We start from the raw sequence: 15,703 nt of genomic DNA on the forward strand, positions 1-15,703 counted from the left end.
AATGAGCAGGTCTCTTGTGTCTGTGTGTTTAAACCCTTAGGACAATCGTCCATTCTCATGGACTCGAGTCAGAAAAGCACGTGCCTGGATCGGGTGTGGGTATTCACAGAAAAGTGCGGAGGCTAACAACTATCCAACTCCCCCAAGCTCTCCCCAACCCTCCCCCTCTCCCTTCTCTTTCTCCCTTTCCCTTTCCCGGTATCCTACTCCCAACCCCATGCTCCCAACTTTTGCCTGGCAATCTTGTCAGCTTCCAATTTCTAGGAGGATCTATATATATTTTCCTTTGGGTTCACCTTATTACTTTACTTCTCTAGGATTGAGAACTATAGGCTCAATGTCCTTTGAGTGTTCTTATGAAATCTAAGTTCATTTTATCTACCTTATCTATGTGTCATTCTAGCAACTATAATCACTATTCTGATTTTTTTGAGCTTCTACATATGAAAGAGAACATATAGCATTTGTCTTTGTGTTCCTGATTTTCCTGGTTCATTAACAGAGGTGTCTTAATTTAAATTCATTTTATTGCAAAAGACAAATAATAATATTTAATCGTTGTTATGACTAAATAGTATTTTTATTTTATTAATGAATATTTTATGCATTTATCCATTGATTGAAAACCTAATTTAGTTATTGGGAATTTGTTTCAATGAAGATGAGAATGCAGATATCTGTATGAAATATTCACTTAATTTTATTTGGCTAAATACTTGGCAGGTTGGTCATGTAATAGTTTTCTCAGGCCCTCTTCTTCATAGTTCTACAACATTTTATGCTTATTTTATTCTCATTTGTAGAGAATCAAACTCCCCTTTCTCTATACCATTTAGTTTTCATTCATTGCTGATAATAGCCATTATAAATGTCATAGATGATTGGATGATATCTATACATTTCCAACAGTTTGTAAGGTAGAATAGTACACACACACACACACACGCACACACACCTACACTCATATTTGATGGTGAATATTTTATTTATATATATATTTAGAAAAAAACATACCAATATTCCCAAATATTGTTTGTAAATGTTTCTTTCCATTTAAAGGGGAATATGCTATAGACATGGATAATTAGCCTTGGTATGGATCTTGGGGTTTTTTTTTTTTGATAGAAAATTCAAGAAAATTTTTATACAGTATATGTATATTTCTGTGCTTGATTAAGGTATTGTGTTTATGTTGTTCATTTAAAAATGTAAGGTATAATTAAGAAATATAGGTTAATAGATAATGATGAATAATAGCCAAGCTTGTAATCATATTAATTAGATTTTCTAGATATATAGAGATATATATTTCAGTTGGATAGGCATTCTTTATACCTTTCAAAGACTAGAGAATATGGCACTTAAAATGTTTTAATAACTTAGGAATTTTCATGACAATGAGATATTTCTGCTCCTGACAGCACCAATTACTTCGAAAGGAAGATGGACATCAAAGAGACTCCTTAGCCATTTGGACAAGAAACTGCTCTTTCCTGGAATGCTTTACTGGACATGCAGAACCCACAGAGAAATGACTGCTGAACTTTCCTAAAGATGATACTGTCTTTCAGGGTTTCTGCTTGGTGAAAGAGTCTGCTAGACATTCTGCAGGACATAAAAGAAAATGACTGATAAATTGCCAATATAGATGGAACTGTCTTTGAAATTTCCTGCTTCATGAAAAGTCTGCTGAACACTATAGGTTTGTAGGTTGAAAATGGATGCCCCAACAGTACAAAAGAACTTTGCCTAGGCAGTGAGATATCTCTGTCAATTCTAAAGTTTTGGAAATTGCTTACAGTGTACTTCTTGTTTACCTCGGTAATATTATATCCTTTTGGGGTCCTTGATGGAGTTGAAGAATAGTTATTTTTATAGTTTTCCTTAGTTATGATAAATGATAAAGTAGATATAAATATTATAACTGTAATTCTTGCTTGATACTTGTTTTATATATATATATATATATATATATATATATATATATATAAAATTTTACTATGTTAAACTTAAAACCTTTCTTTTTATTTAAACAGAAATGGGGAGGTGATGTGAGAGTCCCTTCTGTGTGCTGTTATTACCATAAATGAATAAAGACACTGCCTTGGCCTTGATAGTGCAGAACTCAGGTAGGTGGGGAGGACTGGACTGAATGCTGGGAAAAAGAAGTATAGAGATAGGGGATGCCATGGATCTGTAGCTAGAGATAGATGTGATGAAGTTTTGCTGGTAGGCCACAACCTCATGGTAATATACGATTAATGGAGATGGGTTAAATTAAGATGTAAGAGTTAGCCAATAAGAAGCTAAAGCTAATGGGCCAAGCAGTGATTTAAATAATACAGTTTCGGTGTGATTATTCTGGTTCTGGGCAGCCGGGACAAACAAATGGTTCCTTGAAACAAGACATTTTTACAAGATGCTCTTAAAATGTTCTTAGCTGCCTATCACCTTAGATGTCTTTTTATCCCAGGAGTAGAAAAATCACTCAGATTATCCATACGTTTGATCTGTAGTTGCATAATTTTAAACAACTGAGTTCAAGGGCATTTGTTATGCCAGGAATAGAATGCTATTATAAACTATATGCAACCTTCAATTTTTGCTAACCTCAGCATATTTAATCATCTCATACTCTGTGCAATATGTGCATTATCTTTGTGCATCAGTTATTTTCTAAGATTTTACAATTTCAGATAACTGCCTATTTGCCTCTTTAAATCACCTGTTGCATCTTCAAAAGTCTCATTTATCTTTAAGCTTCTTGTGGCTAGTTGAACTTTTTTGAAGTAAATATATATAATTGAATGCTTATTACAGTAACAAATATGAAATTTCTTACAGATGCAATGGTATTAAAAGTCTGATTAATAATCAAAACTTAAGTAATTTCCTTTGTGGACACATTACAAAATATTCTATTTTTAATGAGTCAGTGTAGCTATTGATTAATGTTTATAATTGAAATTTAAAAGGTAATTATAATTTATACCTAACAAATACATTTTGGGAAAAAATAAAATAAAATAAAATCTTATCTCTTCCGTTCACAATCAGCCAGTTTTAGAAGTATCATTTATTTTGTGTCTTTAACTTTTTATGTTTGTATATTGTATTGGTATTATTACTGTGGGTATGTGAACACATATGTGTATGTCTGTGTGCATATGCATGTCCCCTGTGCTGATGGTCAGAGGACAAGTTGTAGAAGTCTTTTGTCTTTTCCCATCATGTGGGTCATAAAATTGAACATATATTGTTAGACAAAGTATCAAGTATCCTTAACCATTCAGCAACAACACTGTATTTTCCAAGCAACTTATTTTTCATATTCTGCTTGAATTTTTATGCATAAATTATGTTGATTTATATGCTATACACAATTTGACTCTATGATAATTATATAAACTATTCACATTAAGTATATAGTCCCAAGCTTAGAAAATTAGTCAGTAGAACAGAGTAACATAGTTTCTCTAAGTTATCAATAATTAATTGATCATTTTCCTTGAATATTAACTTTGAGGAGCATAAAATATTAAACCATGTTTGTTTGGCAATTATCTTATTTATTGCTAAAAATGTTAATTTCAAAAAATTATGAGCAAAACCATATCTATCTCAAAATGGATCTCTTTATAGTGGGGCAAGAAGGGAACTCAAGTGACTGTCACTTCTGACTCACATATTGTCAAAAAGAGTCACTTCTGGTGTCACAGTTACATATGGACTTGTGTAGGGTGCACAGTGAATCACTCATGTGAGTGATTCTAGACAGAACTGGCTCTAGAACTGGTGTTAGTTGATGGAATTTACCTGAATTCCCGTGGTAGACATTTTGGCATGGTTATTGGAAGTGGCCTTCTTTTGTGGTTGTTTAGAATTTCAATTACAAGTCACTGAGGCTCAGAGAATAGAGTATAATGAAATAATCCCTTAAAATCTAAATTCCAGACTCCTATTCCAATTTCTTGATTGATAGGCCCATTAATTCACCTAGGTTCAAATTCAAAGGATATTCAATGAAGTAAGAAATAACTTGTAGTCATGTGTTAAAATGAATGTGATTACCTACAGGTTGATATTTTTATAACAAGTAAATTATCAAAATCAAATGAAAGCAATTAAATCAGGTATTGTAGACTATCTGTAGAAAAGAAAAGATAAGCATAATTCAAATTCTTTCAATAATGTCATGGTTACTTTGTGATTTTTTGAAGCCATAAATGAAGGTAATCTCATGTACTCAAATACCCTATCACATTGTATAATAGAATTTACTTTAAAAATACGCTTTAAAATTTCTCTTGGTACATTTATCTTTATTCAGAGCAAGGATCCCCTTAATATTTTCTTGTTACCTGTTTAATATTTTTCTTCTAAATAAGCTCCATGTGTATATGACCCCTATTGACTATGGAACCACTCCCTATCAGAGATTCACAGCAACACCAGTAGGCTGGTACCTAATGACCATCACAGTCAGTCCCTCTCACTAAGATTTGGTTGTGGTCAACCACAACCAAAAAAAAAACCCACTCGGTGAAGAAGAGATGAGATATCCACACCTGGAAACACTTCATAACTCTTAATTCTAGATTCATAGATCCTACTGCAAAGCAGAATCATGAACATTCAAGTCAAAATCATAACAACATAAATCATTGGCTATAAGAGAAATCTTTAAAACCTTATCCCAAATATGAAATAAATAAACTTTCCTTTCTTTTTGAAGTTTATAAGATTTTCTTAAATATTTTTCAATATTAGGTCACAAAAGAAGTCTCAACAGAAAATAGAAAGTAGAAATAATACCCAATATCCTATCTGCCAACTAGGAGATGAAGCTGGATATTATCAACGATAGAAACACCAGAAATTATGCAGACAAATGGAAGTTGAAAAACTCACTATTGAATACAAACATGGTCTAGACAAGAATAAAGAAATTAAAATCTTTTTTGATTTGAATAAAAAAGAAAAGACATCTAAACCATGAAGGCAGTAAACTGATGAGGAAAAAGAGAGAGCAAAGCTAGAGAACTCTGTACTGGTTAGTTTTCTGTCAACTTGACACAAATTAGAATTATCTGAAAAGAGGAAACATCAGTTAAGAAGGGGCTTCCATAAGATCCAGCTGTTCAGTGTTTTCTTAACTTGTACATGATGGAGGAAGGCCCTGTCAGCTGTGGGTGGAGTCACACCTCATAGTTTTGTGTTTCATAAGAAAGCAAGCTGAGCAAACTATGGAGAAGAAACCAGTAAGAAGTACCCCTCCATGGTCTCTATATCAGCTTTGGACTCCTGGTTCTTGTCCTGTATGAGTTCCTGAGGACCTGTTTCCTCTTGCCTTATATTGCTCTCTCTTTCCAGCCATATCACTTCCATTCTCCATCTCTCTAGTTCTGAAATAAAAGGTGTGAGCTACCACTGCTTAACTGTTTCTCTTCTAGACTTATTTTGTCTTGTGTAGTGTGGGATGATCTTGAACCCACATACTTTTGTTTGTTTCTATCTTCTGAGTGCTGGACTTAAAGGTGTGTTCCATCACTGCCTGGTGTATATGAATAAATAATGTGGTTAGCTCTGCACTCTGATATTCAGTTAAGCATTATTTGGAAAAGCACAAACAATATGTCACCAAAATTCATTTTTTTTAAAAAAAAATAAAAAAATGTTATAACTACTAGAAGAATAAATATATACAATAAGTAAAGTAACTATATACAATATATACAGGTAATAAGTACAACCACAGTATCTAGTTCAATTGTGGTGTATGGAGCTGCCCAGGTAGCTTAGCCCCAAAATAACCACACAGAAACTGTATTAATTAAATTAATGCTTGGACCATTAGCTCTAGTTTCTTATTGGCTAATTCTTACATTTCAATTTAATCCATTTCTATTAATCTGTGTGAAATTCTGAGACTTTCAGCACTTTTCCAAATGATAATTGTTTCATTTCTGTATTACCTTGTGCTAGAGGACCTGGCAGACCGCTATGAGATCAGATATGTATTATATACATGGGATGATGTCTATTCCTGATTATATTTTGTACCTGAATATATAATAAAGTCAATTTTGTATCAACTTGTACAAATTTAGTGATTTAAACATACCAAACTTGAAGACATTGAAGATATAAATTAAAGAAGGCAACAAAAAATAAAAAAAATCCCCAGTACTGACTGGTCCCCATTAAAATTTACGCACAGAAATAAAAAAAAAATCAAAACCCAAAATCAAAATAAAACATTATCTTCATGTGAAAACACAAAAATTCAGGATGACCAAACTATCCTTAATAATAAAAGAAGTGTTTGAGGTGACACAATCTTAGCTTGCAAGTTGCATTCTAGAGTTATAGTAATAAAATAGCCTGATAATTACATAAATACTATTTTTGAAAAGTGGAATCAAATTCAAAGCCCAGACATAAATCCACAACTATGGCCACTTGGTATTTTAAAAGATGCCAAAAATATAACTGGGGAAGAAACATATCTTCAACAAACGTTGTTGGCCAAGTTGAATATATGCGTGTAGAGGAAAAAGTCATGATTGATGTCTGTCACCTCCACAAAAGTTATTTCCAAATGGGTTAAGGGTTTTAACATAAGACCAGATAATTTGAATAAGATAAAAGAAAAGTACAGAGTAGGCTTGAACTCACAGGAAGGCATGGCAAATCTTCTAAGAGGAAATTCAAAAAGCCAAGAAAGACTTAAAAATGTTTACAACCCTTGCCATCAGATAAATGCAAACAAACTGTTTTGTGTATTGATCTTACAACTTTCTGGAGGCTTGTCTAATAAAGATAACTGACAGCCTATGTCGGCAAGTGTCTAGTAAGGAGAACACTCTTCCATTGCTGTGGGAAAACCCAGCTATACCACTCTTGGATATTTACTCAAAAGGCAGTATATCCTACCACAAGGACAATTGTTCAACCCTGTTCATTCCAGATTTATTTATAATAGTCAGAATTTGTAAACAGATGTGTGTATATTGAGTTACATATTTACTCAGTGGATTCTCACTCAGCTATCAAAAAAAAAAATTATGAACTTAGCAGGTAAATAGATTGTGCTGAGAAAAAAAAATCATTGTAAGTAAGGTCATCCAGACACAGAAAAAAGAAGTATATATGTTTACTTATATATGGGTGCTAACTGATAAGCCTTTGCTAATAATCATTCACATAACCACAGAGGTTAGCCACCTAGTAGGAAATAGCAAGTAGGGACGGATCTTCCAAGTAAAGGTAGCCCAAGGAAAGTTATCTGTCATATTTGAGAGCTTAGCAGCATGGTCAAAATGTCCAGTGATAATTCCTTTTTATTTATGCTTCCTCTGGTTATTTAAGTTTTATGTTTTAGATTACACAAACATTAATTATTTACATCATGATCAGGGTCATATACAGTCCCAAAAACATAACCAAGGCAGGTGTGGATATTGGGTAATGAAATGCTGAGAAATATCTAGCAATATCAAATATCTAGAAATATCAAAAATAGAGTCAGAACAAGAACTTTAAGGCACTTCAATATGAACTCATAGAGACTGTGATAGCATATGCAAGACAAGCATATGTTCAGTCTAGACAAATCCAAGCACTGAGACGGGGAAGGGACACAAAGTTCTAACTCTAACCAAGATACCCAATGTAAAAGGTAAAATCAGTTGTTTCCAGTGGAGTTTCGTTAGACAAGTCAGCATATTCAAAAGCAGGTCCCATACTCAGGGTTAACTGGATAACACCAAACAGCAGACTCCATGACTCTGTGCTTTTACTGTTGTTTTGTATAGTGTATGATTTTTATTTTATTTTGTTGTTGATGTTTTGCATGATTGGATTTTCACTTATTTGATTTGATAGCTATTTTCTTTTTGTGTTTATTTATTTGAGTCATAGAAAAAGAGAGAGAAAGAACATGAAGTTGAGAAGGCAGGGAAGTGAGGAGAACTTGAAGAAACTTTGAGCAAATGAAGAATGTGATCAAAAAATAAAAAATAAAAAGTTTAATGAGAAACACAATGAGTGCCTACAGAAACATACATGTTAAAATAAACTATAATCCTGTCATTGTAATTAATTTCCATTTTACTGAGAGTTATTTGAACATTATATAATTCATAAGTAACAATAAACATGGAAATTAGTGTTGCTATAGCATCATTGCTTTTGCTTAGCCTAAATTATAAAAGCAGAGTAGCAATGGGTACATGTATCACATGATTGGCTCTCATAAACGTCAGGCAGCTTACTTTTTTGAGGAAAATATGATATGATATATTACATATATATACATACATACAAAAGACTGTTTTTAAAAATAATTTTCATATAGTATATATGAATATATTTAATAGTACTCAAATAATTTTCTGGTTTTAGTCAAAATTGGTTAAAACCATGGTTGAATAACTTGCATTTATATAAAGCTTCCCATATACAGGTAAGTTTCTCATATGATCATTTATTTAAAGATAAAACACATCTATGAATATACTGCCCTTTGATTATGTTGCTTAGTAATGTCATAATTGTGTGCATAAGTCAAATACATACAAAATTGCAAAATTACCTAATGAGATACTTCATAGAAACTATTTCCCTCATTAGGCAATGGGTATGATATATGATACATCAAAGTATACATACATAATATGTATAATATATATGTGATATATTATATAACATATCTACTTTGTATATTTGTTAATTATGCATAAATGTTATATAAATGTTAAATATACATATAAAACAAATACACAAAGTATATTTGTTAATTATGTATAAAAATAGTAAATAAGAATAAATCAACAATCAGTCATATATATGCAAAATAGTAAAAAAATTATAAAATATTTTACACATAAAAATTAAAATTTAAACTCACCTTCAATTAGAATTTAAAATTGGGTCTATTTGAGTATTTATACATTTATCTATGATCTTTTGCTTCTTTTTGATATTAAAATTGGTAAATATTTGCACCATATTAAAAACTTAGGAAATTTAACATATTTTATCTTTGTAGAAATAATTCTATATCAAACAAAAGTTATAATTTATTTCCAATAAAGTTAGCCATATTCTAAAATATTTAAAATAATCTGTTAATGCCCTAAGAAAATCTATATGATCATATTGACTGAATTCAAAATTTTGCTTTGTTTCATTCTCTACAGACAAACAAACATGAATTTGAATTTAAAATTCACAATGAATATTTTGACAATACATTTAGCTTTGATGGTCAGTGTCTGCTATAAACGACAATAGAAAATATATTACAATTTTTAAAAGGATATGGTGAATGCCCTTTTGTTAATGGACAATAGATTTAGCTACCTAAAAGAAAAAAGAACAAGTCAACTTTAATATTCAGAAACTGTTAGAATATATCTGTTAAAATCTTCATTTAATAGTATTATAATATAGTCATTAAAATGAGTGTCCCTGAGTTATAATGCCTGAGAGATAATCATAACTGGCAAGAAGGGAGATTTCATGTCTGAACGTGGTAAGTTACAGCAACTGAGTTCAAAGGAAGATATATTGGTGATATAAAGTAGAACAGATGGAGCCCCACGGAGAAAGTTCCTAAGGAAAATTCACAGGCCTCTTTGCTGTGGTCACAGGTCTGCCCTTACCCACCACCAAAATGTAATAAATTTAATAAAAATAATTTATACTGGAATTTGTCCTGTAATTTGGTATCATTTTCTTAATGCTATAATTTCTATGAATATGGTTGATTTTATTAATAAACCTAATATAGAAATCTTGTGTTCCTCAGATTTCCAGGGAACATAATGATCTTTTAATAGTGTGTCACATAGAAATTGAGTTTATTTGAACCAAATGCTGTGGTTTGACCAGAAATATAGAGAAAAATTCTGAGGAATGCATCAAATTTTGTATTTGATTTTATAATCCCATGGAGAGGCACTATGCAAAAGACTGAAGGTATGCTAACACAACTATCTCAATAATTTTCAACTCAAGTCTAGTTTCTAAAGAAAAAAAATGATAGGAATTATCTCAGCTATACCTGTGTTGGTGGTAGCAGAGTTTCAAAAAGGAAAGACAAAATCCAGCAGATAATAAAAATATAAAAATTCTCAAAATAAGCAGACCTGGTATAGGGGAAAGGGAAAACAAACTGGAATATGGAAATAGGCAGATCCTATAGGGAACTTCTTTGTGGTAATGAGCTTAGTTAGTGTTGATAAAGCTATTTTATAATTGTGAAGAAAATAGGAGTCTATGAATTTATGGTTTGAAGAGATGCAAAGACCAACTTTTGATGAAGAAAATAGCACAAAGTTAGGACATTAAGCAATTTTGTATCTAATAAAATGCTTTTATTTATTGAGCCCTTTAGTAAATTTGTCATGAAAACCTGACATTTTTAAATATTTGTGTATATATTTATTTAAAATAGCCAATGACTTTCCTACTATTTAATGAGTTAAATAAAACCAGGTGTTCATTTAATACTGCCATGAGAGTTACAATATTTTCTTTTTAAAAATTTTTCTTAACTATGTCTTTCTTGGCAAAGAACTCCTCCCACCAATTTAAAAATTCTAGCAAGACAATAGTTAGAAAACTAAACTCACACAAAAGTATTTAATGACAAAGATGCATCGTTTATTTGTTACTGCGCTATAGATTTTCGAGTCCAAGCAGAATGAGGAACTAAATTGGTAGACATTAAAGTTCTTAGTCTGAAGAGTTGATAAATACCACAAAAGAGAGATTCATAAAAGGCACTCCAATGAGCAGGCATGTTTCTCTCCACAGGGAGAATGAAAAGCAGTCATGATAACACAGAAGTACAAAAATGGAAATTACCAACCAAAGTACACTCTTAAGAAACCATTTAGCGCTTAATGGGGATGTATTCTTTTGTTTTTTGTGTAAAAACATCCACATTAAAAAAAAAACACATAATGGGACTGAGGATGTAAGAAGAATGCCTGGGGAAAAAGTTTTTATCTACACAGAATAATTGACTGAATTGAACTGACCTGGTATGGAAAGGTCAGAATGTTACATTCCCAGGGACTAATTACCTTGTCTCTGGCTACATTTAACCCCCTAAATAGCCACTGTTTGCTCACGACTGTGTCTGAGAGAAGATCTTATGACTAAGTTAAAAATTTTGAAATCTATTAACTTAGCAGACCACTAACTTTCACCTACTTGAAAGCTAAGAAATGAATCTGAGGTATTTGATACCTGTAGAAGAGCTTCTCTCATCTTGCTGCAAGTACCTCTCTGATGCTTCCAATATATTTCAAGAATGTCTTGCTTTATGACATTCTTTGTTTTATGACTAAACAGATTCCATTAACACTGCTGCCACATTAGAATGGAACTTGGGGTAACCTAAATCTGTATTTTAATATTATACTCACTTCAATTTGTCTCTAGAATGATCTATTTCTTATTCACATAAAAGGGGGAGTTGTGTGTCTGCGTTGACAAGGAGAAGAGTGATTCAGAAAGTCACTGATTTAACAGGGTTAAGACTCCTGAACACACATGTGAACTTACACATATGAAATTACACCTACTCACATGAACATACAAACATAAAACTCCCACATAGAAAATTTTTGCTTTCTATGGTTTCTTTAAATATGTTAAACGTGAAACATATATGAACAGCTGCCTAAAATATCCCCTTAATTATACCACAGAGAATGTGCTTCTCAGAAAGCAATTTCAAGCCTTTATAATAGATAGAAAAATTCACAGCAAGAGTTACAGGTTAAATTTTTAATTTAGGAGTAAAATTGGAAAATGTTCTATATTACCAGGATAGCTAAAAGATGTCATCATTTAAAAATATATCTTATTGTTGGACTTTGCACAGTCGTAATAGATAACTCTCTATACATTTTTCTTTTCTTTTATAACCATAAAGTTGGTCCTCAATTGATCCAATCATCCCCCCCCAAAAAAAACTGGTTGATGACATTTTCTCATATTGCTTGGGGAAATATATTTAATATGTGGAATTAGCTGAATACTATGTGTGTTAAATGCAGATAAAATACTTACTATTTTGTCTGACAGTAGATATTTATAACCAGACAAATAAGAACAAAACTCATATCGTTTATCAATTATAGAACATAAGAGTACCAAAAACAACATTCTACAATTATAACAAAATACTGTAATGCACATCTAAGTTTACAGATATCATGTTACATATTCTTCCTATCAGTCAATAGTATTACGGTATAAAATATAGTTGGTAACTGAGAATAATTACACTAAATACGTCCTTCAAACTGTTCAGAAACACTCTTCATGACAGGCAGTGTCCATGTATTTATTTGAATCCACAATTCAACTTGAAATCCTGTATTCTGGTTCCTTCCATTTGCTATCAGACGCCACCCACTACTTTTCCAGATTTCTATTTCTCAGTTCCCAAGTTCTATATTTTCTAACTCCTCTTTCTCATAGTAGAGTCTAATTTAAGTGTTCCTTATTTCTTTCAGCTGAGGAAATTCTTCCTAATGTTCCCTAACATACTTTATCTTTATTTGTTTATTTATTTTTTGCAAACATCATTTTCTATGATCTGTGAAATGTGTTTACATCTTTGACCAGAACCTTTATTATACAGCAGGATTTAATTTTCCAAACAATTGTTTTTACTCTTACTTTTTTTTTAACCCAAATCAGTAACTTATATCCATATTAGAAATTTAAAATTTTCAGAACACGAGAAGATTTCAGACTTTGTCTTTCTCTGCTGAGAATGGTGACTGATGTCAGCCATTCACTGACACCACAAAAACTGCAGTTAATTTTGAGCCTCTTCTTTCTAGGTTAGAGAGGAATGCATGCCTAAAAAGGTAATGGTGACAGAAGAAGGATGATGGCTATTAGATGTTCCTCCATTCTATGAACTCTTGATAGTATCATCTTGTGTATAGGACAGAGAACTTGGAGTTAATTCACTTTTACAAACTCATACCTAAGAAGAAAACACAACTCTTCGAGGACAGAGCAGTAATATTCCTGGCAGACAGACATGCTCTGTACAGGATTTCAAACACTTGGGCAAGAGGCCCAATCTATGCCTCATTACCATTTAAATAGGCTGATCAATGGGAATTAACATGAAATTTGAATTGCAACGCCCACCTTCTGCTTCCTAGGAAGCATGGCCTTCTAGCATCTTCAAGGATTGTCTCTATTTTCCACCGAGGAATTCTTACTTTTCAAATCAAAAAGCAGCATCTATCCACGTTTTAGTACCAAAATGTCAAAAGAACCATTGATACCTAGTTCTTTCTACACTTGATCTAAGGCTTACTGTAGTTTATTATCTTGTTAAAACACCAAATTTGAAATAAGAATCACCAAGATTAGCCTTATATTTAAAACTGTATTTTTAATATATCGATTTAACAAATAGTTAATATCATTAGTATGGCCCAATGGCCTAGGAGGCAAAAGAAAATGTTTGCTATTCATAGCTTTAGGAAATATGGAGATATATCTCCATATCATATATATGAATAAGAAAACACACAAGTACTGATGAAGGAAATGGACGAATAAAGAAATAAGTCAGGAATCTCTTTACTTTTTCTTTAATCAGAACAACTATAGTGTGGTGTGGGGATGACAAAGGGGAATCTTGGGTATGGAAGAATCCATCTGAAAACCAGTTCTCATATAGTCTGGAAATGGTAGAGTGGTAGACACCAGGGACCTTTGCTTGTGTATTTCCTTATTAGAAGATTGCGCTAGTATTTTTAGTCAGATCAACTTTACTGTCCTGAATATGTCAGACCATCTGAGGCGTCCTGTTAATGAATCTTTCAACAAACATAAAAGTCATTGCATCTAAAACTATCCTTTCACCTCTTTCATGAATTTGAAAGTTACGTGATTAGGCTGAAATAGCTTTTTACAACTCTCTTGTTAGTACTTCACATTCTTATGTATGTTGACTTGGCGTAATTAACTTACAGTAGACAAGTTTCACAGTCATATTTTACAATTTAATTCTGTATCATCAGTTCAAAATTTCCTGTCTCCAGAGTTATAATGGTAAAATTGTTTGTTGGGCCCAAATGTGGTCACAGCTTCTTGTTTCTGTTCTGGGATGGTAAACCATTTTGAAGATTATAATAACTGTTCAGAGAGTATTAAATCTCTTGTTTGATAAACAGTGATTCCTTTGGTCATGCATAGACATTCCAACCAGATACAAATAATGCTGCTGTGGCCAGAAGAGGGGCAGCTCTCGGTAATGTTATAGGAAGAAAGCTTTATAAGGTATCTCTCTGTCTATAGTGCAGAGCTGAGCTGCTCTATTCTGCCTTCTGTTCTCATTTGAAAGTAACGCTCCTATGACATGGTCTCTCGTCCCCAAATAGTCCATATCTCCATGAAGGCAAAATATTCGTATTTCATTAAATGTGCACTACATATAAAGGTTGAGGCTAATTTGAACAGGAACCCTCAAAAAATTCATAGCCTATTTTTTCATCTAATAATTTAACTCATGCCCTCTACTTTTATAAAAACAAATGAAAAATTACACAAAAACCGCATGGTTAGAAGACAAATTACTAAGTGTTTTAATGATGCTTGGAAATGGGCTAATGCCTTTTATAGCTGCATTTAATGACTGTAAAACATTGGCATCTATAGCTCTTTTAATTAGAAATTTGTAGGTGGAGGCATGAATACTTGAGGAGATGTATATGGGATACTTTTTAAACATTTAATTTTGAAGTAAGTAGAGATATACAGGGGATTTATATAGGGATATGATATAAATGTACTTGGGCCATTAGTTTTGTTTATGTTTCTCTTCTCATTAAGAAAATGGCATACTATTTAGTCTCTTTAGTAATCTTGTGTTTGAGAGGATTTGGGATGACTCTGCTTAAGGGATCATTTAAGGAGACAAGAAAATAGATATATCAAAAACAGCAAGGGATTAGGCATATAGCTATACAAGACCATGTGTTACACTTCATGACCCAGCAAAAAGCAAGCAAGCAAACAAAACCCCTGAAATTACAAAGGTTTTTTTTATATTCCTCCTAAATAAATGAACAATGTTATATTGATACAACCCATGTACATAACTTTATATGAGATTTTCTTCTAAATATATGCACTCATTATTTTATAGAAACAATCTTTGGTGAAGTTAAATGAAATGTTTTTCTATATATTGATGTTGATATTAAAAAACAATTTTCCAATCATTTTTGAAAATTTTGTATAACCATAGAAATCTAGCAATCTATGGTCAGCTCTAATCAAAGAAGTTGAAAAATTCTGTCACCCTCCATTTTCTAGCTAAAAGTTTTCTACAATTTCTGTGGGTGAAATAATGATTTTTAATGTAGAACTGCTTTCTTTCTTCCTTTTTTTTTTAAAAAAATGAGTATTATCATCATTTTTCAACAACAATCTATCTGATGGAATGTAATAACAAACTCTAAGCTTTATTTTTTTCTCAGTATTTGGTTGACAATCATTTTTTAAAGAGTTGATAATATCTTAAATTTATGTCCCAGAATATCTAACTTGGTGATAGAGTTAGAGACACATACACACAGAAACAGAGAGAGGGAGAGAGAGAGAGAGAGAGAGAGAGAGAGAGAGAGAGAGAGAGAGAGAGAGAGGA

At 32.1% G+C, this 15,703-nt stretch overlaps 1 long non-coding RNA gene across 1 annotated transcript in view; it reads right to left on the minus strand.

Moving 5' to 3' along the window:
* The window catches only part of LOC125405484 (uncharacterized), a 47,075-nt gene extending 35,760 nt beyond the window's left edge, over positions 1 to 11,315 (minus strand). Inside the window, exons 1-2 of the long non-coding RNA XR_015737661.1 lie at positions 11,263 to 11,315; positions 7,409 to 7,489 (exon numbers count right to left, since the gene is read on the minus strand). This is a non-coding gene — a long non-coding RNA (uncharacterized LOC125405484). The remainder of the gene's footprint in view (positions 1 to 7,408; positions 7,490 to 11,262) is intronic.
* Positions 11,316 to 15,703: the final 4,388 nt, after the last annotated feature.

Source organism: Myodes glareolus, chromosome 1, assembly GCF_982192425.1.
Source record: "Myodes glareolus chromosome 1, mMyoGla1.1, whole genome shotgun sequence".
Classification (NCBI taxonomy): domain Eukaryota; kingdom Metazoa; phylum Chordata; class Mammalia; order Rodentia; family Cricetidae; genus Myodes; species Myodes glareolus.